Consider the following 27,275-nt stretch of genomic DNA (forward strand, 5'->3'; position numbering starts at 1 on the left):
GCTAAAAACCAAAGTTTGCCAAAAACAGTTGTTGGCCCAAGCAAGTTCTCACAAGCACCAGTTTAGCAACAATTGCAATGCAATGATAATGATAAAAGCAGTGCTGAGGCAAAATAAATAAATGCTGGTCAAAAGTTAATGGGGAAATAATTGTCAGAAGCACAAGTATGCCGCCAGCTGTGATACAATGACAATGCAAAACGCAAGACCAATGCGAAAGAAATTTTAAAAAATGAATGCCAATCTGAACCGCTAGCACTCGTGCTTGTTCTGGCATCCACCTTGCAGGAGTGAGCAGCGGCGCACGGGCCATCTGTTTTCAAATAGCGCGCACCCCGCTGCTCCCTGCCACAAGGTGGATGCCGGCACAAGCACGAGTGCTTGAAAAGAGCTGACCAATTTTCTAACGGTCATCTCCTAGAGCAGCACATGAGCGCTGCCTAGGCGAGACCTAAAAAGGAGTGGACCCTGCAAGTAAATCTCGCTAAGTGTGAAAGGGCCAATCACCTCCATCAAAAATGATTGCCCATCATTCAAGCCCCAAACATTGCAAATCACATCAATCAAGTTTACAAATGGTAAGTATACTTGTAAAGCGCACTGTTACTCCATCTCGGAGTGTCCTGGTGCTGTATACCGCTGGGGAACCCGTCCTGGCTTTCCCTGTGAGATGGTCCCTCCTGGGCACCTCCAAGGTGAAGCCAGGCATCTCCGGCGTTGATGGGGCCGTTGTGGAGATTAAGCAAGCTATTGCCCAGAGTTGCAGAGTGGGACCCATGGTTAGCGTAGGCACCTTGGCGAGAATTATCGAGTCCGCGGACATTGACCCAAGACCCTGCCGCGTCGGGAATTGAACCCTGGTCCCGGGCCGATCTCTGCTTCAGGGTCTGCTGCTTCTAACCAGTGAGCCACAATTCTCCTTTTTTGAATACCGTCCTTTACTGTCTGCCTCCACACGAATCATCAATCATCACCCACAATCACTCAGTAATATGTCACTCGTTGGTACAATAGTTACCTGTTCCAATCCAAGCATGGTGGTAGGTTCACAAGTGTATCTCCCCAGTAGATTGGAATTTGGCAGTCTTGTAAATCAAATGGTTTTCTGGGGCAGCTTTTCTAGGTGATGAAAAAAGAAGGATCATAGGAGTGGACCATACAAGTTAATTTTCGCTAAGTACGTGTGTAAAGGCCAATCACCTCCAGGAAAAATGAGCACCCATCATTTAGGCCCCAAACATTGCAAATCATCTCAATCAAGTTTACGAATTACAGTTGAACACTCACTGTCTGCCACTATATCAGTCATCACTCACAATCACTCACTATTGGCAATATTTGTAGTTACTCTTCCAACCCAAGCACGGGTAGGTTAGGTAATAGGTACACTATTGTATCTTTGACGCAGGCAGCACATTGGAATTTGGTATTGGCACTCTTGTAAATCAACGATCCTCTGGGGCAGCCCTGTTAAGTGATGCAAAAAAGGATAGGCATGCGTCTCCCACGCAGGCATTGTCTGAAATGTAATGAAGGAATTGTGGAGACTTCACTGCACACTGGTCCAACTTCAATTCAGCCATATATGTGACTAAAAATGTGGGGCAGCATAAATCTGACACAAACATAATGTTCCACTACTTCTATTTTTGCAAAGAAAGAAGTTCAACAAGAAATAATTTAAAAGTTCAATTGTGGCACTGTCATATTCAAATCCTGGGAAGTAGATTTCATCCTCAAACTCAGGTGATTCACCCAGATGTTGGTCAGCTAACACACTTGATTTTGACCAATCCTCTTCCTCCTGTGCTGCTTCAGGAATAGTGTATTTGTGTGGTATAAAATGTTGCTTAATTTTGATCATAGTCAATCAATCCACGTTTCAGGTGTGAAACTGGTCCTTCTTACTGCAACAACTGTACTAGCTGCACTAAACATATGCTCAGAAGACACACTGGCTACAGGATAAGCCAGATACTTTATGTCCAGCCTGCTGAGCACTGGCACATCTTCCCATACCAATACATCAATGGGATTTGATCCACAGAGACCACTTTTGGATCATCCAGATACTCCTGGAACATCCTCTGGATGGTCATTCGTGCTACCATTTTCTCAACCTCTTTTGTCATTACCTCTGCACTGGACTTAAGCCCTGCTGATTTATACAATACAATGCGGAGGTTGAGTCTGTTCCTTCTGTTGCTGTTGTTGCCGGTGTTCAGGTTGATTATGTTGTTGGCGGCTGTGATACAAGAATGCCCTCTCTGGAATTTGAAGGCAGCACCTCAGAAGTGCTCCAGCCAATTTCTTCCAGGTCTCCGGCTTCCTCAACAACCCACCTTTTGTATTTTGAAACATTCCCTTCAGAAAAAGGAATGAAAGAGGGAACAATTTATTTGTACCCTGGATCAAGTAGAGTGGCACAGATGTGCTGACAGATGTGCATGACATGATGCTATCTTGCAGCCTTGCATTGGAAGTCAATCAAAAGAGTAAGCTCTCAACCAAGGCATGCACTTCTGTGTTTTTGTTGACACCTGCGAGGGCGAACCTTTCAGACACCTTTTTTAGCTGGCCCTGTAGCAGATGCAACAATGGGATAGCTTGGCCCATCGTAATGTTCTCCTTGCTAAATTCCTGTGTGAAAACCTCAAAAGGGAGTAGCATCTGTGTCAGGCATTTGACTAGGCACCATTTCTCCGCATCCATGGTCATTGCTTTCCCAACTGCATCCCATCCTCTTTGAATGACATAGTCATTTATTTGTTTGTACTGCTCAAATAGATGTTGCAATATGTAATAGGTCAATTTCCAACATGTTGGCCTCTCCTATAGGACTTTAACTGGTACTCTCTTAGCATGTTGAATAATCCACAACTTCTTCCGGGCTTTAAAAGAATGGCTGAAATGGGTGCTGATTCTTCTGCAGGTGGTCAGTATATTGCTGAATATGTCTTCTTTTTTCAGAATGTTTTGCACCACTAGGTTGATGCAATGGGCCAAACACATGACCCTGAAATAGCCACTGTCTGCCATGGCCCTAACCACGTTACTGCCATTGTTTGTGGCAAAAAGTCCAGTTCTGAGACCTCTCGGTCACAGCCATTTAGACACCTTGCTGAGATGTTTGCAGCTGTATGTGATTTCTCCATGGCAAACATGGCCACTGTTGCATGCTGCCCAACGCTTTAAAAACTTTCTTCATGGCCAAGACCTGTAGATATATTTTGCTTTACCCCTGCAAAAGAGGTCCAGTGTGCAGTGAGGCACATGTAATCAGTAGCTTGACAGCTGGTCCACATGTCTGTCATCACAAAAGAAAAAGGGAGGAGGTGCAGTGACATTTTTACCAGCTTCCCATTGTACAAGTATGCCGTTGGGTGGTTGCGGTCATTGAACCCCTCCTGCCTAAACATGCCTGTTATAGTAACCTATACTTTTTTCTTCTTCTCTGGGGCCACTGACGTAGGCAACTTTTGTGAAGTAGATGGTGGTAGACTCGGTGCACTTTGTGATGGGGCAGTCACTGTATGCTATGCAGTCTCCATCTGACTCTGAGTCTTGTGCCATTTTGAAGTCGCTGAGGAGGGTGATTCTGCTGGCACAGTGCTTGGGACAGGGCTTCTTTGCGAGAGGATGTCACCCTCTTCTTCGATCCCATCGATTGTAGGTGATGTTCCCCAGCTTGCCTCACTTTTACCACCAAGACCACAATCAGCAATTTTGTTAAGGTGCTCCTTCCACTAGATTGCGTGATGTTTTTTCATATGAGTTGTTTAGCCTGCAGTATCTTAATGTGAACCAGGCTTACCTCGATGAACACTTGTGTGGCAAAGGCTGCATATTGCAATGTTCTCCTTATCTTTGCTAATCGTAAACAGGTTTCAACCTAGGAGAGAGTACTTTTTTAGTGTGCCTCTGCCAAAGCCTGAAGAAGAACTAGGGTAGGTGGGTGTGTTGTAAATTGCCTCTCTGCAGTGCATACTTCTATGGAGGTAGTGGTTAGTGTAGGTTTCAGCTTGGGATTTGCAAATACGGGAGCTGGTGATGCTACCTGTGCCACATCCATCGGAGCAGGCTGAAAAGCAATGTCGTACTTCTTTGTGTCACCTTCCACAATGACTAATTCATTGTCTTCATCCTCCTCATTATCCCCTTCCAGAATTCTAAGGCTTTCATAAACTTTTCTTTTCCCTTCTTTTGTCTCCCGGGCTCTGGCAGGGTCCATGCCGCATCCCTGTCATCATCATCAAAAGAGGTACTTGAAGAAGTTGGTGGAATAGTATCCTTCCTTTTCCTTGCTGGACGTCTGGGAGCCAATGATTCTAAAAGAGGAGGTTCTTGCTCAGCAGGATGCTCAACCTCCAGTTCTGCTCCAACATCAGTAAGATGTACTATTGGTGGCTGCTACTGCAGTCCACTTTGCTCTGTTTCCTTAAACGATTGGGTACTTTGCTGCGAAAGGGGCAAATCTAATTAAACATAACTGATGGTCGGTGTTGCCATGATTGCAGTGGCTGCCTCACTGACTGACATGGTCTGCGGCTCAGGTTGGGTGTGGTTCTGTTAATGCCGGAGTGCTGCTCCTAGCTTGCTCCTCAGACGCTGGTGTGGCAGGCACACAATGTTGTCCAAAAAAGGTTTGGGCTGACACGCCACTGGTAGAAAACTGCTTCTTCTCACTGACCACTTTCTTGGTAGGAGCTTTCTTTGGGGCCATCTTAAAGCTCTCAGTTGGCAGTGGCACTAAGCTGCACAAGTGGAAAAGATTGGAGGACTGACGTTTGACGTCACTGTACAAGCCTTCTGTTTGTTAGTACTGCGGGTGATGTCTCTTCTTCTCTTGTACACCAAAAAGCAAACAAGCAAGAAAAACATTTAGTGAAATATGGCACGGTTGCAATTTTAGTACAGACAAAGGCAATATTAGTGTGGTTGGTTACTTAGGTAATATAATCACTTTAAAGTCAAACCACACCACCATAACTTAACATTTAATTCTCAAACAGGATAACACAATATGCAGATAGAGCTCTTTCCTTTATGTCCATATATTCTAAGGGAGACACCTGTGGCACTCAGAGTACTGCGTGGGTAAATGGAATAATAATCTTTTTGAAAATGGAGGTTAGTGAGCGCCTATGGCAGGCAATGTGGTCAGGGGAATTGGAACAGTCATAAAAAAAAAAGAATGATGCTGATGTGTCTGCAGTGCACCGCAGCCAGAATGTCCAGGAGGAAATGGGTTTATACCTAAAAAAAATGTAATGCTGCTGCGCGGCTCTGCACCTATGGTGGATGGATGGTTGGACCGATGGATCAACTAAGGCAAACTGTTAAAAAAAAGATTTAAATAAATTAACAAAAAATGAAGGCAATATTTTTAAATAAAAAAGTACAATAATTTTTTTAATACAAACTTCAAAAATAAAATTACAAAATTAAAAAGATAAAATAAAAATAGCAATAATTGCTGATGTTTACATGGGAGGATGAGAAAAAACCTATTGTGAGGGAAGGAGGTACTAAATAAAAATCATGCACGAAATATATAAGCACTGTTCATCGAAACAATATTCTTAATATACATACTACAGATCCTCAAGCATTGCTAAACTTATGTCACATTCATCCATGCAAGTCTATGGCAAAGGCACACTGGCTGGGTGCGCAAAATGGCTGCCAGCCAGTACCACATGGTCGAACAACAGCAGCAAGCAAGGAGGCACTGGGAACAAAGAACACATACAAACTTATGGCAAAGGCACACTGGCTAGATGCACAAAATGGCTGCTAGACATACGGCCAAACAAAAATAGCAAGCAAGTAGGCATGGGGAACAAAGAACACATGCAAGCCTAATGCAAATGTAAACTGTATGGATGCACAAAATGGCTGTCAGCCACATGATCAAATAAAAACAGTGAGCAAGGAGGCATGGGCAACAAAGAACACACGCAAGCCTATGACAAAGGCACACTGGCTGGATGCACAAAATGACTGCCAGCCAGTGTCCATGGCCAAACTATACTAGTGAGCAAGGAGGAATGGGAACAAAGGACACATGGAAGCCTATGGCAAAGGCACACTGGCTGGATACACAAAATGCCTGCAAGCCAGTGCCACATGGCCAATCAACAACAGCGAGCAAGGAGGAATGGGAAACAAAGAACACATCCAAGCCTCTGACAAAAGCACACTGGCTGGAAGCACAAAATTGCTGTCAGCCATGTGGCCAAACAACAACACCAAGCTTGGAGGCATGGTGAACAAAGAACACATGCAAGGCTATGGCAAAGGCACACTGGCTGAATGCACAAAATGGCTGTCAACCACATGGCCAAACAACAGCAAGCAAGCAGGCAGGGGGAACAAAGAGAACATATTCAGGCCTATGGCACATAGTTCACAAAATGGCCCCAGCAACATCTTTTATGACTCTTGTCAAAAGGGGTGGGAGGTCTCCAAAAAACCCTCAATGTCACACTGTATGTGGGGCACAATTCTTACAATGGAACTTTGAGGCTTTAAGGGTAAAAGTCTGTTTGATGTCCTGAAGTGAATTACAAAATGTAATTTTGAGGCTGTCCCCCAGGTCCTGGTGGGAGTGACTTGGGGGGATCCTAGAGGAGGCCTATCTTTTACTTTTATTTTAGTTTCACGTCTCCTACATGTCTGAGCACCTTGTGTACAGAGTGAAGGGTCAGATGGGGAACTTATAGCCTGACGTAGAGTATCCATTCCTCCGTGAAGCTAGTAAACATCAGCATTTCATATCAGTTAGGTTAATTGAGCAGCCATCTTGGATTGCCCTGTCATCATACCATCCAGGAAGAGACTGTGTTCCCATCAAAATGGTACCATCAATTCGGGGTGCGTGCAGTTAGCAAATTCAAGTGTACAGTCAAACAAGAACCTTATGCCAGAGGATGCTTGTGGTGAGCTAATCAGACGGTCGAATTGGGGTATTTTGCTTAACCCTGGGCGAAGTACTTCGCTACGCCCACCGAGTGGGCGTAGTGTTGCCTACTTCGCCCTTTGTGAAGTAGGCGTAGCAGGCAACACTACGCCCACTCCATGGGCGTAGCGAAGTTGGCCGCCACCCGCCTCTCTCCCGCCCTCCCCTACATACCTTATTTTTGTTAAATAGCCTTAGAAAAGTAAATAAAAAGCACTTACATTGTTCACTGCATCCCGGGGCTCCCTCTTCTACTCACGCCGCCGCCTTGGATAACAATGCGCGTGGGCGGCCGCGCATGCGCATTGTTATCCAAGATGGCGGCGTCATTAGAAGAGGGAGCCCCGGAAGCAGCGGACAAGGTAAGTGCTTTTTATTTACTTTTCTAAGGCTATTTAACAAAAATAAGGTATGTAGGGGAGGGGGGCAGGCGGCGCGTAGTGGGGCTACGCGAAGTGCGTAGGTGGGCGTACTTTCTCGCCCACTTCACGTAGCTTCGCGAAGCCCCACTACGCCTACTACACCCACCGGTATTGCTGGTTTGCTAACCTGTTAAGAATGGAGGGCTGTTTGTCGCATGCTATGGAGCATCGGTCTCGTCGATAGTGATTAGTGGCAGAAATAATTTCTGAATGCATGGAAGCTTTGGCTGGAGCAAGCAGAGCCCTCCTTGGCTACAGTCCTTATGCTCAATGTCATGAGCAGTCGGAAATGACACAAGAAAGCATGAAAGAGCGTTTAAGGGAAGAGAAGAGAGTAAGTCACTGTTCCCCTTGTGGTATATTTCATCCTGGTCGTTGCCCTAGTGTGATGTTGAGAAAAGAGAGAGCCTTGCCCCAAGTTGATGGTTAAAGATCTGTGGTAATTTTTATTAAATATCGGGTACTGGCAGCAGTTAGATGGGAAGCAGCTCATAAACTGCCCTCGCACATGACAATCAAGGAACTTATCATTTTATTCTATTATAATGTAGAATTTATGTTGTGCTTCATAGCTCCGAAGACATTTGGGGTAACAAAGCAGCCTCTTAACGGCTGACCCCCAGGGGCATCTGAGGACTGAGCTCATGAAGTTTTGTTTGGGGAGCGAGAGTTGAAGTTGGACTGAAGAATGGTTGAGTTTACTGGCATGAGAAATTATCAATGTATGAGTGGGCTGGAAAGATGCCAATTCACACTGTTGGCTCTGCTACAACCACAACGAACTTCCAAGTAAAAAAAACTATTTTCAATATTTATGATACGGTTGCAGGCTACTGAGTCTATGCGTTGCTTTGCTAAGTCATGAACTCCACCCTAAGCACGTTCTTTTGACTTCAAGCCTAAATCTATGGATTCGTGCTGAACTCAAGACGAATCTCACAAGGCTGCTACAGATTTCCGAACATCTTGGCCATGGCCGGCCGTATTAGGCCAGAATCTCTGTTCTGTTATTGCAACTTTATTCTTGCACCAGCTCACCCATCCATTCAGGGCCGACTTTAGCGCTGGTGGCACCTGGTGCGACAATAGGTTTTGGCCCCCCCTCCATGATCTCTTCCTCGAATTCCCTAACTGCCACTGTGCAAAAGTGCCACTTATTCCACAGCTCCTCTCTCACTTACATTTCATTCTATTAAGAGCATGGGTAAAGCCTGACTGTATTAATAAGAATGTATATCAACCCAAACGAACCCTTTTTAGCAACATTAGGAATAGATAACGAAAGAATGACAGGGAAAAAAACATAACATCCTAAATCTTTTATGCAGTTTGCATGCAGGTTTTTGATGGCAGTCTATAACAGTCACTGTTTTATTTTAGACTGTATCTTATGTACTGCGGATGGTTACACCAGGATCTCTGTGACAGAAGCAGTAATCCACTCAGCTATCCACATAAAATACAGATTTGTGATCTGCATGGTATGTGTTCTTTGCAGCAGGCATATTAACCCTCTACACTACTTTATGCCACTAAACAACTCCTCTCTCGCTGACAGGAACATTAACCACAAGAGTTATCTTGACATTAGTATTACTTCCTGAAAGTGGGATGCACAAGGTACTCTACAGAAGTTGTTTTGAAATTGCAAGTTAATGCCGAGCACAGCGACCCCCCCCCCCTCCCAAGGTCAGCTCCCAGTGCGGCCCACCCGTCACACTGCCCTAAAGCCGGCCCTACATCCATTCATCAGATACCCTTCTTCCATTCATCCCACTTAAATGACGAGAAACGCCTATATCATGTCATTCAATTTTTAGCTTATCTTTGTCTAGTGGAGCAATTTTAGGCGGAACGTCAATCAATCAACCAGATTACGTCCTGCAAATAATCTGTATGGGAGAGTGTAGCTAGGAACAGTATATAATGTGAGGCGCTAAAAAGTATAAGTTGTTCCATAAATTAAGCATGCTGAATGTGTGGAGACCATCTTAAAAGGTGCATTAGACAGTAGCCTGGCATTTTATAACCACTATATAGAGTTGTATTGTTTTATTATACAAAGTCAGTAAATGGTGAAGAATCAGTGGATAATATTAATTTCCATACGTTATACTATATAAAAATGTTAAATATTTTAAAAGAATTTGATAGGGCCTATTCATGATTCGGAGAAGAGTGTTCCCAGTTTGGTGGAAAAAATATCCCTGAATGCGTGCTAGGGTATTTTATGTTAATGCCACCTTTAGAACGTAGACAGCTTCAGATAAACTGAGTGAAAGAAAGCACTAAGCTAAATTGAGCCGAGCAGCTTTGGGCTCATCCTGCTGGAGCGATCTGCCACCTCTACCCTTTGCAGCCAGATTTTGAGGACGTGTAGTTCAAAGGTCAGCCCTCACAGCAGGAGCTAGGATTGGAAATGGATTGGAAATGGAGGGGAGCCTTCTGCTGATGAGCTAACCTGTTGGAATCGCCAGGGCACGCGCCACTGAAACATATCCGCAAGAGTCACCCCAAAGACATATCTGTGATTATACTTACTACGCTCTGCGTGGGGTGCTTTCTGTAATAGAATTTCATATTTTTATGCTTTTGTGAGTTCAAGCAAAAAACCTTTTAACCACAGAGTGCATTGAAATACAATAAATACGGTATTTTGAGCCTTGACCTTTAAAACGGAGTCCCTGCAAACAATTTAAGGCCAGCCTTTGGTTTGTCTTTTAAGGATGAGTATAGTTGAGGCAACCATCTAGTTTAATGTGTTTCATTTTGCTTCTGCAAGTAACAATTTACTCTCATAACATCAGCATGCCTCTTCAATGTGTTTTTACCTTAATGCACAAATTTAACACCTTACATCCAGGTTTTACATTTTTAAACCAATACACATGCAGAAATGGCATGGCGTAAACCATAGTCGCAGATGCATAGAGCATAATTCACTATTCATTTCTATTAAAGGGGCTGAATGAGGGGAAGAGCGTGACTCACTCTTGGCTTCACCTCTTCTGAATCATGGCCTCTTTTCACACTGAACAATGGTAATATTAATAATAATAATAATATATATATATATATATATATATATATATATATATATATATATATATATATATATATATATATATATATATGTATATATATATATATATATATAGATATAGATATACCATTATGGATATATATATATATATATATATATATATATATATATATATATATATATATATATATATATATATATATATATATATATATATATCGAGCTCCGTGGTTCCAAAACCCATAGAAAAGCACTCGCTGCTGGTTAAACTTCGTTTTCAAGTTTTATTGCGCAAATTGATCAAAAAACAGACGCGTTTCAGCTCTTGCCTTCGTCAGTGTCAGCTGGCGGCGACAAGGCGGAAGTGTAATAAAGCAAAACCATTGAAACAAACAATGGACCACTTGCTGCAATGTATGGGCGCCATCTTTGAATGGTAAATAATCCAAATTGTTAAAAACAAAACAATCAAGCAATGTTGGAACTGATCAACATAAAGCAATTGGTTAAGCAGCCCGACTATATAAGAAGGAACAGATATTTACATGCTATATACACGATATATACAGATTTGAGCCCTGGATGGGCTAATTCACCGTGTTCGCTATATAAGCAACTCATTCTCTATTAGTCAACCAGACCTACATTGCACTGAATCAATACAGGTTCTCATTGGGGAAGGGCATCTATAGGCTAATTGTATCCATATAACCCATAACCAATGTTGTATTAACAGTATTGCTGTGTATTATTGATGACATGCATCCCTTATATACACTCTAGCTTAGAAAACCTAATGTCCTAAATTAATATTGGATTCAAATTGCCCCACCACCAACGGAAATTTCAAACTAATTCTTAAATAAACAAAATATTCTCAGGAAAAGACACAATTTTTACTTTCAGCCCCTTAATTTCAATTACAGTATCTCAAAGGTGTGATAAGAGTTCCTCCCCTGCGTTCAGGCCTCCAGGTGATTTAGTCTGAAGGTCCACGATGTATCTAGACTCCAGACGCCTTAGTTTCATTTTCAGATCCCCGCCCCTTATGTTTTGTGGGACACAATCTAGGCTGAAGAAGCTAAGGAGGGTCCTATCGCTGTTATGACACAAGGCAAAATGTCGGGCCATCGGGTAGCTCTCATCTTTGTTTGCGATGGCCCTTTGATGTTCCAAAACACGTAATTTTACCGCCTTTGTGGTGCTCCCCACGTATCTGAGTCCGCAGGGGCATGTTAGACAGTAAACCACAAATGTGGTTGAGCAAGTAATAAACTTGCTAATCCTAATCTTACTGTTTTTATGTGGCACATCATAGGATAACACTCTCTGACTGTTGTTACATGCCTTGCATTTCCCACATGGGTATGACCCATGCATGGCATGTAGATCTCCTTTAGGTTTCTCTTTTGCAAGGTGACTTGTGACCAATCTATCTTTAAGTGATCTTATTCTTCTAAAGGTGATCATGGGATGTTTTTGTAAGTCCTTCCCTATTACGGGGTCGGATCTCAGGATACCCCAATTTTTGGACATGATGGCTCGAATTCTATTCGCTGCCACCGAATAGTTCGTTACCAATCTGATAATACCACTCCCACCTTTGGATGTTGCCCTCTTCTTGTCAGTCAGCAGAGTGCATTGAAATACAATAAATACGGTATTTTGAGCCTTGACCTTTAAAACGGAGTCCCTGCAAACAATTTAAGGCCAGCCTTTGGTTTGTCTTTTAAGGATGAGTATAGTTGAGGCAACCATCTAGTTTAATGTGTTTCATTTTGCTTCTGCAAGTAACAATTTACTCTCATAACATCAGCATGCCTCTTCAATGTGTTTTTACCTTAATGCACAAATTTAACACCTTACATCCAGGTTTTACATTTTTAAACCAATACACATGCAGAAATGGCATGGCGTAAACCATAGTCGCAGATGCATAGAGCATAATTCACTATTCATTTCTATTAAAGGGGCTGAATGAGGGGAAGAGCGTGACTCACTCTTGGCTTCACCTCTTCTGAATCATGGCCTCTTTTCACACTGAACAATGGTAATATTAATAATATATATATATATATATATATATATAGATATATATATATATATATATATATGTATATATATATATATATATATATATATATATATATATATAGATATAGATATAGATATACCATTATGGATATATATATATATATATATATATATATATATATATATATATATATATATATATATATATATATATATATATATATATATATATATATATATATATATACCATTATGGATATATATATATATATATCCATAATGGTATATAAAATGGTGTGTGTGTGCAAGCATCTGGAGCGTCCGAGTGGTTCCTGTGTGAAGTGGAACTTGTGAAGTGAATATATATATATTCACTGAAAAAACCATAGGTTATAGACCATATATAGTTAGGAATTAGCATTTACAAAACCTTGAAAATTCACTGAAAAAACCATAGGTTATAGACCATATATAGTTAGGAATTAGCATTTAAAAAACCTTATTTTACTCACACAAAACCATTGAAATTCCATATATAGTTAGTTGCACTAACTATATATTGCGCACCCGCAATCCACTGCTGATGATGTCACATATTACATCATTCATGACATGGTCAGTGACATCACTGATGACATCACTGATGACATCTCAAATGACATCACTGATGACATCACTGATGACAACATCCAGTGACTATGTTTCTGTAAAGTTAAAATATGTCTTACATATTGAAGAATGAGTGGATGTATAAGTGTCTGGACGAAGGATTTAGTAGGTGCATGACTGAATGTATGAGTGAGTGATTAAATGTGTCTCACTGAGTGCATGGGTTAGTGACTAAACTGTCTTAATTTGTGCATCATTATGTCTGTTGTTCTGTAAACTGCTGCATGTGTTGATCAGTAGCTATATGAGTAACTATATGGGTTATTGATTGATTGCCCAAGTATTTGCATGGGAGACTGAGTGTGTGTGTGGCTGGCTGGGAGGTGTGTGACTCTGTACAGATCAATGTGTACTTGTATCAATGATTGTATAAGAGAGTAAGTATGTGTTAGTATATGGTTGAAAACGTAAGGTGCTCTATGTTTAACTGTATAGAGTAGAAAATGGAAGTGTGATTGATTCTTTACAGGACTGACTAGGTGTGTGAGTAACTCCATGGATGAGTGGCAGAGTGTGAGTGTCTGTATAGGTGTATGAGTGCATATGATTGTGTTGTAAACATGAGTGATTGTATGTATGAATGATTGTATGGGTGAATGAGTGAATGTGTGTGTAGACGTAGGAATCAGTGAGTACGTATGTAGTAACTAGTATTGGTGTGTCAATGGTTTCAAAAATTATACTCTGTTTTTAACACTGGGTGAAACAGAGGTTATATTAAAATGTGAGGAGATGCATTGTATTGTCACATGAATGATATCATCAGTGATGTGGTCATTGATGTCAAATGAGATGTCATCAGTGATGTCATCAGTGATGTCATTTGAGATGTCATCAGTGATGTCATCAGTGATGTCACTGACCATGTCATGAATGATGTAATATGTGACATCATCAGCAGTGGATTGCGGGTGCGCAATATATAGTTAGTGCAACTAACTATATATGGAATTTCAATGGTTTTGTGTGAGTAAAATAAGGTTTTTAAATGCTAATTCCTAACTATATATGGTCTATAACCTATGGTTTTTTCAGTGAATTTTCAAGGTTTTGTAAATGCTAATTCCTAACTATATATGGTCTATAACCTATGGTTTTTTCAGTGAATTTCAATGGTTTTTTAATAGCAAATATCATAAGCTGTCGAATGTCAAGTACGTGGTAAGAATTTTTTTTTTCGTGTTTATGCACACTGATCTGCTTTGATTGCTGCCCCCCACCCCTCATTTCTATTAGGAGTACTCTCTCTTTGCAGATAGTGAAGGGTAGTTAACGCAGCCCTTTCCCCCTTTGTAATCCGTCGTGCCTGCTTCTCTCTCCATTTGATTGATTGTTCTCTTTGGTTCATTCTCTATTTACAAACAAGCACAGAGTCGCAATACTCTGTTTACTCTTTGCAGATAGCGAAAAATCGTGTAAAAAAACAAAAGGAATCGAGCAAAATCAGTAGGCCACTAATGGGATCTCTTTTGACCTCGCTAAAATAGAAACATTAGGAACAACCTGTTGAAAATAGCAATGCGTATGTATATAAGCGGCGTTCATTTGTGTTCACAGTACCCCTTGTTGATTGTTTCAATCGAGCATTGAATTGTTCGAAGTTAATTCTCTTAACGATCTTCTCTACCTGCAAACGAGGAAGAATAGGAATATTCTATCTCCCTTTGCAGATAGTGAAGGGTAGGTAACGCAAGCCTTTAACACGTCGTACCTATTTCATTCCTCATTGATTGATTGATTGTCCGAACATTGACTGTTTGGGAATTAGTTCTTTTTGGAGGTATTCCCTGTTTGCAAATAAACGTAGGAAAATCTTTGCAAGTAGTGAAAGGGTATGTAATGCGGACCTTTCTCCCCCGTTGTAATCTGTCATGCCTATCTACTCCCCACTGATTGATGCACCTTTTTCACCCGGACCATTTACTAGAGATACGTCATCTGGCCCGACCAGAGAGCACCCCTAGTGAAAAGGACATATGCAATAATAACGAAGTGATCACTGTATCCTGTTAACAGAAACTTTACCATGAAACAACCTGGAAAGAAAAAAATAGGAAAACGAAAATCAGTAGGCCACTGATGAACATGAACTTTTATTAAACAACGAACAAAGAAACGATAACATAACGTAATGATAAAACCTATTAATGTCCTAGAAACAAGAAAACGTTAAAATATGCCAGTGGTGAGAGACCAGAAAAACAGTAAGAGAAACCAAATCACCCCTCGCTGTCCCACCGCCTGCCACGCCAAAAAAATCGATAGACTAGGGAAAATGCAAGTCAGTAGAACATCCACCCCCACTCTGGAAACTTCCAAGGTGGGGCAGGGTTCCGGCTACGCCCAGCCGGGAGCAGCCCATATAAGGCAGGTCCTGCTGCCACGCCTCGGCCAGGAGATCCTAACGTAGGGTGTAGCCGGAGGAGAGGCCGAGACCAGCGGGACCCGGCCAGGGGATTGCCTTTACAACGCTGAACAGTTGCAGGGGGGGGGAATGTCTCCTCGACCCTCCCCTCTCTCTCCCAGTCCGGCCGCGGTGGCCCTTGAGAGTTGCAGGTAGTCCCGCCACATGCTCTTCCGGTCCGACCACCAACGGTCGGGGGGCCGAGGCCGACGGGATCCGGCTGCAGCCGATAAACCAAGAAACCCGTTCATGGGGCCAGAGCCAGGGGCGTCCGGCCGACATCCACCGGAAGCCCGGCCCGAAGACGGACGGGACACTTCTTTCTTTTATAATGGCTGCGACAACACTGGAGGGGGATGTCTTGCACATGCCTCCGACCCCCCCCTCGTCCTCATCGCCTGGTCCGGCCATAACAAATCTCAAGCGAGACGCCGTGGGGTGCACTGGGAGGGAGAGACGGTGCGAACAGGCCTCTCCCGCCTCCCCAGGTGGAGGCTTTCCAGCTGCACCCTCAGCGCTCCAGGCGGTGGCATCCTAACAACTACAGTGCTGCACAGTTTCGGAACGACCTAGATAACGGTTCTTCCACTGTGGCCATGCTGCAACGTCTCGCCCGGCAGGGTGGAGCCCGTCCGCTCATGTGACCCCGCGATCGCCGGTAGCTGCCGAACTCTCAAAATGGCGGTCGACCTGGCAAGAGCGGGCCCAACATAAAGAAATGGCCCGGTCACTGGTTGACTCCACCACCGTAGTCCTCCACGACCTTGAAGATTCTAGAGGAGCCGCGGGAGTCTCCGACCCCCGATGGGGAATGACTGCCATGATCGCCCGTGGAGTGACGAAACTGTATCCGCGGGACGTCGGCGCTCCCATGCTGGCGCCAGCCTCACTTTGAATTACTACAATCCTGCAGACCTCACTTCCGGTGAAAGCACAGTGTGACCCGGTAGGAAAAATTATTGCACCCCCTCCCCTTTTTGACTGATAGTTCAAACCACCGATCCTTTCCTTTGCCCTTTTAACGGAACTTTGGACTGCCTCCCCCTCTTTTACATTTTCTAGAGAAAACAAAACATTAACCACTACATTAGCATAGCAGTTGACACCAGAACTGTTTTCAAATTGAAAACCAACAACATCTTCAACAGAATCCTTTTTGTTTCTGCTGTGACCCTGCTACAGCACAGGCATTGTCCCCAGCAGTAATTCTGCAATGCCGGTAAGAATAGCTGTGGTGCCTACTGGACTCACTCACCCCCGCGGCGCCCCACGCCGTTATTTGCTGGGCGGCAACTTACTAGACATCACTTTTGTGCCATCTAGATTTCAGCGCGTTCTGCTGCCTTGGAACTATTCGCACAACAGACTGCTACTGACGACCCACCCCCAGGCAACATCTTCTGAATTTTCATAATTTGAAAGAACTAGTAACATGTCCTCATCAGGAATTCAAAAGAAATTGCCACGGTCTCTTCGTTGTTTAAATGTTTTTACTGTTTTTGTTTTGTTGTATATATTTATATGTTATTAAAGTTTTATATTCCTACTACTTTGTTGGAGTGCTATATATTTTTAATGTGACACATAATTGTAAAAACTTTGATGTACAAAGAGTCATTCCTAGAATCTTCCGCTTCAGGCTCGGTCCCCTCACCAATCACAATACAGGATGGTTTTCAGATAGTAGGAACACGTGTGGTGTGACGGATCTCATCGGGTGTGGGCCTTGATCTACTATAACTCCTTTGAAGAGGGGTGAATCTTTACAGCTGGAGCCATAAACTACATCTGCAGGGCTAGCTGATAGCCTGGACAATCGGACACAGAGGAAGAGGAGTGTCAGAGGGTGCGGTAGTGAATAGGGCGAAAGGGAGGTGTCGGGCGGGCACAGAGTGTGATTCTCAGGGAAGAGCAGCGCAGATGGGGGAAGGTTTATTGCCCATGCATAAGACAGAGAGCGGTGGTGACCAGTGCCTGGGGGAGATGCTTACGAGGGTGAGGAGCCATGCTACGAATCGACAGCGTGCAGAGAGTGGGTCTGGTCAAGACATCTAAAATGGCTGCCGTGCACGACAAAAGTGTGGCATTTCAAAAAAGGCAAGATGGCGCAGACAATGTTTTTCAACACTTCCTCATTTCCTTCGAATCGAACGTTAACAGACGTTGGGGCATATTACCAAAGTTAAGCGATATTTATCGCTAACGATGCTTACCAACCAATTTTTTACCACTAAGCATCGTCAGAAATTATCGAAGATAAACCTTACTATTATCAAGGTTTATCGCAAATGCGATAATAAACGGCCGCAATGCATGAATATCGCTAAAAACTCAGCGATATTCATGCATTACCGAGCTAATACTCTTAGCCATGTTATCCACCTCCCATTGGATAACATGGCTAAGAACTGCTCAGGGCAGGTGTTACTTTTTGGAGATATTCGCGCTTAGCGCGAATATCTCCAAAAGTTGGTAATAGGAGATAGATATCTTGCATGTTGTAATGCAAGTTATTGGGGTATATGGAACTCATACCATAATCTCTCAGGAAAGCAGAAACTGATCCTTTTGGGACCGCCTAAAAAGGCCTAGGGGGTGAGGAGTACTCTACTTTGCCCCCTTTTCACGTTCCGAACTATTTTATTTTACTCTCTTCTGTAATTACACAAAATAGCAGCGATAAGATGCATCGGAGACACACAGTGAGAGAAAGGAGGCCGGAGATGAAGAAGACATGTCAAATACACATTGGAGATAATATAGTGGCAGAAGGGAAGTAAATATGAGTAAACTTACCATGTAACATAAAAATGTTGCACTCTATACTATAAGTCTCATTTTATACTACAATCACTTCGCTACAACCTCATAAATTAAAAATAAAAATGAATAATGTCTCAAACAATTTTTGATTTCTAAATATAAATTTATTCTTCAGAATTTTCTAAATTTGAAAGAACTAGTAACATGTCCTCATCAGCAATGTCCTCATTAAAAGTCTCCAATGATGATTCTTGTAACTCTATGGTCTCCAAACACTCGATAAATTCGCCATCAAGAGATTGATCAAAAAAATCATTCAAGTCATCTCCTCCTTCTGACAATATTTCATTATTGGTGCTGTCAATTTCAATCAATGTAGTGGAATCATTCAAGTCATCTCCTCGTGACAATATTTCATTATTGGTGCTCTCAATTTCAATCAATGTAGTGGAATCATTCAAGTCATCTCCTCCTTGTGACAATATTTCATTATTGGTGCTGTCCATTTCAATCAATCTAATGGAATCATACAAGCCATCTCCTCCTTGTGACAATATTTCATTATTGGTGCTCTCAATTTCAATCAATGTAGTGGAATCATTCAAGTCATCTCCTTGTGACAATATTTCATTCTTGGTGCTGTCCATTTCAATCAATCTAATGGAATCATACAAGTCATGTCCTCCTTGTGACAATATTTCATTATTGGTGCTCTCAATTTCAATCAATGTGTTGGACAATTCAAAAGAAATTGCCACGGTCTCTTCATTGTGAGCCATTTTATTTTGAAATTGCTTGCTGTAAATTGCAGAAAAAAATAATCACTTTCATTTATCGTCTTTAGTAATACATAATATAAAACTAACTTTATCAAGTATTTAGTATAACAGAAGGACTGCAAATAAATAACAGAAAACATTTTTCAAATTATCTTCAAGTGTACAACATAGTTCCCCATACAAATTAACAACTCACCTTTTTAAAAGTAGCAGAAGTGTTAGTACTGTGTAAATCAAACACCAGAAATTCACCACCAAAAATTCCTCACAAATGTACCTCAGACAGTAGTATCACAAAATGGCTGTGGTTTCCTCTCATTTGACATATATACATAACCAATTAACTTTCATCACACACAAATACAAAACCAAAGTAACATTTTAATTGGTTCTAAATTTCAACACTTTCAAATGTGTTTTCCCCATGCAATTTTCCATAGGACATTTACATACGTCTACAGCCTGAATGGCTGAACGGAATTACACCAAACTTGGCAAAATGGTACATCAAACCTAAGAGGTCAGGAAGGATCTACTATGCCCCCTTATGGTCATTTCCCCCTTCGCTTTGGCCTCCTCTTGTCTCTCAATCCTACCGAGGGACAAGATGGCGGCCGCTACGGACTGTTTGGAATGTTGACAGACGCCGGAGAACCAATCAGCTTCGCAAAGCTCCGTAACGCGAAAAGTACGCGAAGCGGAGCGCTGTTACAGATATATATCTTTTTTTCAACGTTAATTTCTCAAAATCCACTGGAGCACATATATTGAGACCTAGCAAAGGCACATCGGGCTACCAGTCCCTAATATTTTGCCAAGTTTCGTGCAAATCCATTCAGCCGTTCGATTATTATTATTTTGTTTTTTTTTTGCCCCGCGGGGCCCTTTTAAAACCTCCACATCAAACCTAGGGGGTCAGCGAGGATCTACTATGCCCCCTTATAGTTATTTCCCCCTTTGTTTTGACCTCCTCTTGTCTCTCGATCCTACCGAGAGACAAGATGGCGGCCGCTACGGACTGTTTGGAATGTTGACAGACGCCGGAGAACCAATCAGCTTCGCTTCACAAAGCTCCGTTGCGCGAAAAGTCCGCGAACCAGAGCGCTAACCGGTCCGCTGTTACAGATATATATCTTTTTTTAAACGTTAATTTCTCAAAATCCACTGGAGCACATATATTGAGACCTACAAAAGGCACATCGGGCTACCAGTCCCTACAATTTTGCCAAGTTTCGTGCAAATCCATTCAGCCGTTCGGGCTAAAAGTGAGGCCAACCGCCCTATGGAAAACTCAATGTTAAAAACACGTTTTGGGACCCCCCTTTTTTCTCGGCCCCCACTGGACGAACCCCCCCCAAATTTTCAAGGGCTGCTCAGAAACGAAATGTGCCATTTTCCTGAAAATTTCAGCCGATTCCGTCCACAAACGCCAAAGTTATTAGACATAGAATTTTCAAAAAACCCATAGAGAAAAAATCCTAACTATATATACCTACTGGCGACCGCCAGTAGGTAATATAGATATATATATATATATATATATACACAAAGTACCGTTTTCTCACTGGATTCTCCAACAAATGGATACGGACCACAATAGTAGTGCAATTATTATTTATTTGTGCAAGTCGTCATAACGCGTTTCAGCCCTCAAACGAGCCTTGATCACATGACATAGGGTCGGCGTTACAATTTGCTTTTTTAAAGTGACTGGTGCAACTTCACACATTAAACATATAGAACATTTTAATTGTCGTTTTGCAGTATCAAGAATGCAATTTTAATCAATTTCAAGTAAAATGCACTTGCATTGGTATGGGATTCAGCTTACGCAAACCCCATTTAAATACTTTATAAATACAAATCACATACATAAATGTAACTCATTTATATTACAAGTTATCCCCATTTTTGATACACAATATAATAATTTAGGGGCATATTATCTAGATGTGCGTTATATAACGCACATCGCACATTTCCATATCGCCGGCTATCGCTGGATTTTTTCGCCGTGTTAGCGCGTAATTATCAATGCGCAACACGTAGGCAAAATTAAATCCGGCGATAGTCGGCGATATGGAACATTAGCGCATGAAAACAAACGTTTTCACACGCTAATGTGTGCCTTGATAAAATGGGGGGGTGGATTCAGCGTTATGATCCACACCCCCATGTTATCAATGCCTTAACACCTGGTCAGAGCAGGCGTTGGGAGATCTGCGATGAACAAGTTTATCGCAGGTCTTCTTCTCCCAACGCCTGCCTTGGTAATAGGGTGTTCCCACCTCCAACCACATTTTACATGTGGTTGGACGTGGGAACGCCCACTTTGCATGTCATTAGCGATGTTTCTCGCTGACATGCAAAGTGGGCTTGAGGCAGGCGTTAGCATGCCCTTGTTAATAGGGCGCTGGAAGTATCGCCGCGTTCTCGGCACAATTCGCCGAAAAAGCGGCGATACTTCAGCTTGCTAATATGCCCCTTCATTTCTTCAGATTGTATATTGCGTCATTTTTTAAAGTGCAATAAAGTGCATAAAGTACAAAAGGGAAATTCACCAATTCCCAATAGTGCATAGTGCAATAATGTCTAACACAGACAGATATTTTCTTTCCAAATGTTACTCGGTTCACTTATTTAATTTAAATTAACCCTGTGCATTACCATGGTACTGGAGCCCCAGTATCAGATGCAGTTTCATGTTGGTTTAATTTTTTGCTGTTAAATTATGCAGTTTTATCTCATTTGAAAGCTGTTTTGAGGTTATTTTCATTTAATTTATTTAATGCCTGATCATGTACCTAGTGGTGTTACTTTCACTTATAGAGTTATACCTGTCTAAATACCAGAATTCTAATGTACATTTTTAATTTTCAACAGGTTTAAAGCAGCAAAATAGATGAAATAAATATGTGCAATAAATTGCCTTTCGTGTCTCCAATAAATTAACATCAAATTTCAATGCATACATATATAAAATGTTCTAAGTATAAAACCATGATATGCGTAAAATACATAAATACAAATATAAATATACATGATGCTAAAATGTCCTTTAATATTGGATAAAAAGGTTCTGCATAAAATTCAATTTAATAAATAGACAATTCGGTATGAGAATGTTTCCCCAGAGATCATAAACATGTATATAAATTCTCAGTTACGTTCAACCCAGCCGGTTGTTTGGTGTTAAGCTCTAAAATATATTGGGTTTCCATTTGTCGCAATCTATGTTCCCTGTTTCCCCCTCTCCTACTGGGTGATACAGAGTCTATAGCATAGTATCTGAGGTCCTGATTCTTTGATTCATGTTTGGCCTTAAAATGTCGTGCTACAGGGTACGTATTGTCCTGATTGGTAATCGCCCGCATATGTTGTAAAATCCTTTTATGCACCTGTAATTTGGTGCAACCCACATACTGTAGATTGCATGGGCAGATTAAAATATAAACTGCAAATTCAGTTTTACAAGTCAGGACTTTGGTATTTTTGTAGTCCTAGGACTGAATGTGGTTGTATAGGTTGTCCTGTTCTCACCCTGCTGACACGCCTTACAGGTTTTGCATTAAAAAAATCCCTTATACGTTTGCAACCAATTGGTTCCCTCTATGACCTCAGGACTTGTTTTAACCAGGTCTTCACGCATAGATATACCCCTACTGTATGTGATGGAGGGTCTGGACAGTAAACGTGGCCCAATAACAGGATCATTTAATACCATGGGCCAGTTCTGATCAATAATCACTGTTAACTGTTTTTGCTGTTAACTGTACTGTATGATTATTCTAAACTCGTTGTTCCCCTTTAGATCCTTTTTCACTAGTTGTTGTGTAGTGTTGTCAGGGCTAGTGCGTTTGTCTATATATATATGTAAAAACAAAACCTTTTCAGGCATAGAGTGATGCATAACTTATGCAAAAAAAAGAAGCAGAGAAGTCTAGGTGGTTCTCAAGTTTAGACGTTAAGCACTTCCAGTATACAGCACCCTCAACACCAGCACCACTCTAAATTTGCTCACCTCAAATGTCTGCTTTGCTATCAAAGTCTTTAAGCGTAGGATTAGCACAGTGCGATCCACGCCGAGATAGAATGGGACAAAGTCTTTTGCCATTTCTACAGCAAAGTCTTTAAGCATAGGATTTTACACAGTGCTATCCATGCCGAGCTGTAAAATGGCCAAAGCCTTTTACCACTTCAGGCACAGTATTACAGCTTTGGATTGGTAAAATACCTTCCAAGCCAACCTGAAATGAATAAAAGCAACCCCTGACACTTGTTTCGCTCTCATTGGAGCTCTTCAGAGAGGTATAGCTTTGTCCAGACACAAGGGAGCATCCCATATAAGTCAAAACAAAACCCTTTTAGGCATAGAGTGATGCATACATTATGCAAAAAAAGAGAAGCAGAGAACTCTGGGTAGTTCTCAAGTTTAGGTGGAGAGCAGCTCAGTATAGAGCGCTCTCAACACCAGCAACACTCTAAATTTGCCCACCTCAAATGTCCGCTTTTCTATCAAAGTCTTTAACCATAGGATTAGCACAGTGCCATCCATGCATAGATAGAAAGGGACAAAGTCTTTCACCATTTCTACAGCAAAGGCTTTAAGCATAGGATGCTTAAAAACTTTGCTATAGAAATGGCAAAAAACGTCCCTTTCTATCTCGGAATAGGATGCTTAAAGACTGCTGTAGAAATGACAAAAGACTCGTAAATATACGAGTCAAACCAGGAGAAAATGATGGGTGAGAATCAGTTGACAGTAATTAGATTATCAACACATACATTAAGTAGAGATGAATAGCCTCTCTTAAGACTGGGTCTATACTAATGCCCTATTGTGAGCCTGAACTATTGTAAAACACGGATTGATTTGTTATTATTTATTTGCAAATTGAGGTTTATGAAAGGTTTTAAGCAACAAGAAAAGAAACGTAACACGTACGCTTTGTCTATGAATATCCCGGTTTGTGGACCCACCTTTGGTCATTTGTGCCTAGGTGATAAGGAGGGGTTGGCTACATTGATTGAACTGGAGAGTGGTGAAACCAAGTGGACATCAGAGAGGGATTTTTTGTGCTCTTTGTATTTTGAGATTGATAGTACCAGTACTGATCAGTTCAAACCCAAAACCAAGTGCAACCCTGTGACACCACATGACAGCATCAACACATTCCACAAGGTAGTCACTCGAGATCTTATGAAAATTTGGCATAATTCTAAAAAACAACAATGCCCGAAATGTCACAAAGGGACAGAGAGCAATATTATGCAGGGACCCCAACATCATCATCAAACCTTCTGACAAAGGCAGGAATTTGGTCCTCTGGGATGTCAAAAAATATTTACAAGAGTGAGATAGACAACTGAACACATTAGGGAGCTATGAACCAACTGCCTTTAACACATACAAACAAACCATCACCAAATACCACACCCTTCTGAGGGATAGGAGGGAGAGAGCACATTTGAGCTCAGAGGAGTATCAATTTTTACATGTGAACATACCCGTAACACCATGTTTAGTCTCGCCTAGCAAAGCAGCGCATGCGCTGCTCTCTCCTGGCGAGATCTATTGTTGACGCTTTAGCTTGCAAAGCGAGGGTGAAATCTCCGCCCATGTTTCTTATGGGCGCACCTTCAAACTCTGTGCTTTCAATTGGGAGGGAAGCATGTTTGTTTCCCTCCCTGTCTTTGTTCAGCGTGCCTGCCCAGACACGGCATGTGCACGCGCCCGGACAGAAGCTATGCACTCGTATGCTGTACGAGCACGGCGCTTTGCTGTGCATTGCGTTCTGCAGAGTTCCCCGGCTGTCTTGTGTAAAGTACACTGTCCGTGCGCATGGCGCGCTTTCCCTTTCTTTACTCCCCGCGTTCACTTTCTTTACTCCTTTTAACTAAAAGGAATCACGCCTTGATTGATAATGCACCAGAGAATTGAGCAAACCCTGCAGAACTTGAGTAGGGCCAACATATAAAAATGTTATTGTGGTTTGCACAATAATTTCAGTGAACACGGATGACAGTCGCCATGCAGAGAAGTGGGAGGGACTGCTGCACCCGTGCTTCTGAAAAGCTGCTCTTGCCTCGAACTCGGAGTGCAAAGAGGACACGTGCTATCACAGGGAACCTCAAAGAACACAGACACCCCACAGCAGATGTCACGCGCCTTCATTTCTGCACTGCTTGCAATATGCAACAGCCTTCATAGTCGCACGGAATACCAACATCTCTGGCCCTCCCCTTCACTCCACTGGTTAAGGGGAGCAGCCAGGAGGCAGCAGCAGAGGAGCTACTGCAAACTTCTCAGGTGCTCTTCCGCCTCCTACACACCCTCGGGAGGGGGCAACACACAGATGCCCAGCCCCACTCAAAGACCCAGCATCCAGCATGCACAGCACCGAAAAAGGCACTCGCCGCGATGGCTTGCATTCTCTTCCTGTGCAGCTCCGCCTCCGCCATCCTGCAGGGAGCACGCGCTGAGAGCGGTCTACAAAAACACTGCTGTCACCCAGGGAGACCGAGCCGAGGCTCCGGAGCGACGAGCGGGATCTGCTGCTGTGAGAGTGAGCAGACTGCGGGGGAGGGGGCCTGCCCACCGCCCAGCTGTGCTGCTGCTAGCCAGAGCTGGCCGCAGCAGCACAGGCCATGTGTGCACTGGAGGCCTCAGCCGGCGCGCTCCTCCTCTGGGGGTGATGGGTGGCGAGGCGGGCTCCCACAGAGGGGTCAAATTGCATTTCGGTCTTAAATAGACTGAAGGTACAGGTCCAGAGTTTTAGGATTATATGGTAAATTCTAGATCAGGTCCCGGAGAGTGCTCCCGCCATTATACGAACGCCGTCAGTAAGTTCTTACTGACGGCGTTCGTATAATGGCGGGAGCACTCTCCGGGACATGATCTAGAATTTAACAAACTCATTGGACACGAACAACTAGTCCATTTTTAAGATATTTCCGTCGGCGCTGATTAGGCGCAACTTGGAACATTACACACATGATGGAACTTAATGCTTTCTCTTAGACTGTCATTTTATGGGACCATATACAGTCATATTGAAGCTATTTTTGAAGAGATCACAAATAAATTATTAGCCCTGAGGAAGTCATTGGGTGATTTGTACCCAAGACGAAACACGTGTTGGCTGTTCTGTTTGGTCGGCTACATTGGATGATCTCAACTACACAGTACCATCTGTTGGAAATTGCCATCTTAAATCTACATATAAAGAAAATAAAGACTATGGGGCAGATTTATGATGACTGGCGCATCCCCAGGGATGCGCCAGTCTTCCTGCGCCGCTGGTCCGCCACCCATGGTGCGCCGCATTTACAATGCGGCGCACCATGGGGCAAAAACGGCACAGATGCATTACGCATCTGTGCCGAAAAGGTGGCGCATTGCTGGAGCTGCGTCACAAGCGCGACGCAGCTCCAACAAGGCTCGGGGGTGCCCCATCTCCACAATGCTGCGTCAAGACCTACGCCTGCTTCAAGCAGGCGCAGGCTTTTGACGCAGCATTGTCCTTAAAGTGACTGAGTGAAATCTCATAGATTTCACTCAGCCACTTTTGCGAGGCGCACCTGCCCCGGAACGCCTACCCTGCGCCGGAACGCCTCCTGATGGCGCAGGGCTTTACAACGTGACGCATCTCCTAGATGCGTCACGTTGTAAATAGGGCGCATTGTTTGTGCCGCCATTGCGTCAAATAAAGTGACGCACCGGCGGCGCAAGGCCTTCATAAATTTGCCCCTATGTACTTTTGAATGACACAACTTGGAGGATTCTCCTTTTTTTTTTTTGGACTGAAATTTTCTCGTTAAACTTTGTATTTGATTGCTCGGTAACCTAGCCTGGTTTGAGTAGAAACAGCTACACGAAGAAAACGGGTCTTCAGCACAACGCAAGCAACTTTGAAATATTGGTGAGTGCTGCCTCCTTTTTACCTTCTCCCGCTCGTCACCAAATTTATGAAGTGAAGAGGCAGACAGCAGTGGATCCGATAAGTAGATTTATTGCAGGAAAACAAGACACCTTAAACACCCACCAACAGGAGCAGACAGCAAAGCAATCGTCTTCTCCAGCACCGTGTACAAAATCCCCAAGGTTCCCCTCATGACAGCCCTACATTCTAACATTACATACTTACATTCTAGTAGAATTACATACTAACATTCTACTATGACTTATATTGGAATACTA

Source organism: Lissotriton helveticus, chromosome 3_1 (genome assembly GCF_964261635.1).
Source record: "Lissotriton helveticus chromosome 3_1, aLisHel1.1, whole genome shotgun sequence".
Lineage (NCBI taxonomy): Eukaryota > Metazoa > Chordata > Amphibia > Caudata > Salamandridae > Lissotriton > Lissotriton helveticus.